The sequence below is a fragment of the Charadrius vociferus genome, unplaced genomic scaffold (genome assembly GCF_000708025.1).
Source record: "Charadrius vociferus isolate BGI_N301 unplaced genomic scaffold, ASM70802v2 scaffold163, whole genome shotgun sequence".
Taxonomy (NCBI): Eukaryota; Metazoa; Chordata; class Aves; order Charadriiformes; family Charadriidae; genus Charadrius; species Charadrius vociferus.
The window spans coordinates 3,263,842-3,268,551 of record NW_009648332.1 but is presented as its reverse complement, the minus strand read 5'-3'; positions in this window follow the sequence as shown (position 1 = coordinate 3,268,551).

Sequence of the window (4,710 nt, the reverse complement as noted above, 5' to 3'; positions counted from 1 at the left end):
GAAGGGGGCGGGAGGGAGAAATCAATGAAATACTGTCTCCAGTGATCTCACTGTTGCTATGGAGCACTTGTCTAATGAAAACTGCTGGGAAAAGTGGGAGGGATTGCATCAGATTCCATCTATTAACCCCTGAAAACACAGTAATTCCTATGCTAAGAGCAGCTAGAAAATATTTCCAGCAGGCCAATCTAGCTGATGAATTAACTTTGCCTATCAGATTTTAGATACATCTGTTGGTAAACACCGTCACAAGAATAAAGGTTAGCTTGCTGTAACCACTATCTGCTTAGAGACACCATACGTAGCTATTTGCTGTGTCATATCAAGTCTGTCTCTACAGACATTTATTCAAGTTTAAAACTGGCTACTGATGACAGGGGAATTATCATCAATAAATTCTTGGCAGTCAAACATAACCATAGCTTTAAGAAAGGGAAAAAAACCCTACAGAAGTTGGAAGTGTTAACTGTTTTAAAAAAAATCATAAGAGCATTTATCTCTTGACAGCATATGGAATCTTTTCTCCTTTCACAGATGTGGAAAAGCATTAAGCTTTACAGTTTTAACACTACCTTCTGTATACAGACATTTACTTTCATAAAGACTTTGTTAATAAATTGGCACACACATTAAAAGTTAGAATTTGAACAATGATAAACCTGACATTTCAAAATGAAATACCATAGTGAAAAGCTATAAAATTATATTACTAGTACATATTGAAATTAAAGTAACTTCGTATTTTAATAGCAGCAGATTGGTAATCAATCTAAAGCTATTAATCTTATCGTTTACTCTTATCTAATACAGAAGAAAGCGTTTCTGTCTCCAAAGTAAAGCAGGTCTGCTGTAAGTTCTCTTTACTGAAGCTGAGGAATACTTGTTTAATGCTAAACCATATACAATGGAAAATAAAAATAAAAATCCAGATGTCACAGATCTTAAATGAACATTTGCTCTGAAATATAATTACTATAGATTATGTTCTGCTATTATTTAGCTCAGTATCTGATTAAAGAGCAACTTGCTGCATGTGCTCAAAGGGAAGGTTTATGTGGAAGGAAGAGGGAAGGTCTACATGGAAGGAAGAGGGAAGGTGTGGAAAGAGGGACTTTGAAGAACAAGGCTAGTTATTTTCAGTACAAACCTTCAAGTTCATAAAATCTTTACCATTTTCAAAACTACAGCACGCTCCTCTAGTTAAATAAACTATTTGTAGCACAGTTGTACTTAGATAGTTAAAGCACTGCAACACAGGGTTGAAACAAGTTCTGTTGATTTTGTCTTCTGTAACTTCCCTTGAACAAAGGGCCTCAGTCTCAGTAAAGCACTTCCACAGATCTAAATACAAGTCAGGCTGAAAAATACCTTCAAGCCCTTAGACACACATCAAGCACAGCAAACATTCAGGCATATTATTCCTGATTGAAGATAAAAGAGAATAATTGACTAGGTAAACAAATACTTGTCATTTTTCCTGCTTAGGTATGAAAACTGAGCGGAAATAGAAATGCAAGCAGGTATAAGGTTCAATGTACAGCCCTTCCACATTGATGTCACCGATACATCTAAGAGGCTGTCAGAAATGAAGATCACTTTCCTTTTATTTCAACAGAAGCCGGGTACCTAAACCTTGCAATCTGGACTATGCTAAGCAGGCAACAGGATACAATACCCACCCACAGGCAGCTTACACTAGCCAAATCGCTACACAAACAATGAATTGGAAAAAATCAAGTGAATGAAGTATTGTCAGGCAGAACAAGAAAAGCTTAGGAAGCAGTCTCAGGCAAAGGAAAACAAGCTGAGTGTATATAGTCTACACATAATACATCCCCTCCTCCCCCCCCAGTAATGCGTCTTTGTTTCAAAAAAAAAGACAACACAGACCTACTTAATTCACTAATTCTTCTGAATGCCTCCATTTCTTTTACAAACTATCTGGTATGCCCCTGTAGGAATGCTCAGCAACTGAAAGAACCAAAAACAAGTAACAAAATTGATTTATTGGATACGACAGATTTCCTGGATCATAAAGTCCTTTACCACATCAGCACTTGAAAAAAACCCAAACAACCCAACTGTGGTCTTGCCAATAAAGGACACTTGTAACCAATTCAAGTCAATTTATGAAAGCAATACAATTTCCCTATGTCTTTTAATAGTAGTCAGGTTAGGAGAACCTCACATCAAATAAATTAAAAGCAAGGATTAAAAAAAACTCAAAACTAATAGATGATTTCTCCAATGATTTACAATCAAATAATTTTAGTAAATCCATAAGTTTTATGCTATTTGTGAATGGAATAGTTTATAAATGGCACCCAGCACATTGCAAATATTTGTGATAGCTGACAACTGAGGAGTCCCTATGTCAGTAGACACATTCGAGCCACATATGAAACAACCCTGGCCAGGCTTCTTGATGGCCAACACTTAAAACCACCTTAGTTACAACAGAAAAAAAAAAATCATAGTTCTTTTCTGTAAGAAGTGGTAGATGACTACGCACAGAGCTGGTAACATTATCTACACTCACAGTTGCCCAACAGTTATTATTTTCACATACATTTGTAATTTAGGGGATTCCCAGTGTTGTAGTGCTTCAGTTTGGCAATGCTAAAAGAAAAAAATACCTAGGGTTTGCCCAGTTTCTTCTCCCCTTTGTTCCCCCAACCTTTTCAGCTGCAACAGCTCAGTTACTTCCAAACCAGAGGTTAGAAGAAATAATCTAACCTACATTAAAATTTTGACCATCGCTTTGCTAGGAAGCTGTAGATCTCTGAACTTTGAAACAATGGCTTGATACAAGTGCTGTTTCCTTACTTCTGAGAGGCCAATTTACCAGCTTTATGGTCCTTTTAACCTGATTTATATTCAAAACAATGTAACTGTTGCTGTCCAACATATGTGAAGGTTGGCACCTCTGGTGAGATATCCTAAGTTAAGCTCAACTACTTAACATGCTTGGAGAGGAATGTCGTATTGGTAAAGCTTGAAGAAATTCACAGAATCACAGAATGGTTTGGATCAGAAGGGACCTGTAAAGATCATCTAGTCCACCCTCCCTGCCCTGGGCAGGGACATCTTTCACAATTCCACTAATTTGTGGGCTGTATCTAGCTTTGAATGCACAAAACCAAAGTGGGGTTTGCTGGGGAAGAAAAAGGTTTTATGGCTCAAAAAAGAATATTAAGAACATCTGGTCTAGCTTCCCACAATGCTGATCAAAAAAGCTTCACATAGCTTTCTAAAAATACAGTGCAACTGAAACAGAACTTACAGGCAGCAGTGCTGACAGGCTCAAAATGATGGGGATTCCACAATGTCCCCAGGCAAATCATTCCCCTCTACCAGAGGGGAATTATCCTCGCTAATAAATGTTCTGCATTTTATTCTTCATCTGATGCTCAACCTCCACCTTCCTGACATTGTTTTTATTGAATTAGATTAAAAAGCTATTGGCTAGCAGAAATCTTTCCCACATAAACTGTTGAGGCACAAACACATCACCTCTGTATTCTTTGCTCAGTCTCTCAAAAAACAACATTTTCCAGACATTGTAATTCTTTTGAGGCATTTCCTCTGTTGCCTTTTTTTCTTATGACTTCAAAAATAGATTCAGTTTCTGTTACTGGGTCTCAGAAATGGAGCTCTCATGGATACTTCTCAATGGCATCATGGACTAGAATTATTACATATTGAGTTCAACAGCTGAATAATATATCTTGTTTAATAATGAACTTAAGTTTAAATTACATTCTTATATGATAACTATCAAGACTGAAACTGTACTTCACCAGTTATAACAAATGTGGATTTGCCAAAGATGAAGAGTTTCCTACATTTACATTTACAATGCTGTTGCCTAGCATTGCCACCTGTGCTCAGGGAAGGTACAGAAAAGTAACATTTACTCTGCTACCAAAATAACTCTTCTGCAGTGGCCAAAATATTTCCAAGTAATCAAAAAATTCATTTTCTTGGAGAAAAAAAAAAAAATATTTGAGCCACAACTCACTTTATGACATTGAGAGTTTGACAGTCATTCTCTTACTATTATACTTCAGTTTGACAATACAGGCTTAAGCCTCTGATTGTTAATCCAGTTCTGTTCTGAACCTCTAAATTGTGTCTCAAAGTAAATTCCGCCCCCCCCCCCCAAATAAATACCTACTAATAGTTGCCCCTACCATATCTTCAACAATCTAGTATCTTCGCATGTCTTGAATAATTGTCCAAGCATATTTGCCATGGAAGAAATAGAAACAATGACTTTCCAAAAGCCATGGTTCCTTCATACCTCACAGTAAGAAAAGATAACAAGACAAACAGACTGGCTTGCATGTTAGGCTGCAAGCCCACCTACTGAAAACTAGCTTCAGCTAAAAATTCACGCCAGTGAACAATTTCTTTCCCTCTAAAATACTAACAGCAAATATACACATATTTCAGGTTAATAAATGTGAGGGTCCAAAATTGGAATTAATACAACCTAAAGAACAACAGAGGAAGGCAGAGCAGGGAGAATTGAGGAGGCAGTGGGAGTAATAAAAGGAATAATAAGCAGTTGAAGTGAAAAAACATTTATGTATTTAGGAAACAGACTGTGCTTTGACACATTGCCAAATTAAATCATTCCTGCAAGTGACATGAATAATACAAGCAGATTTCATCATGACAAAGCACCCTCACTTATAAGATAGTAGC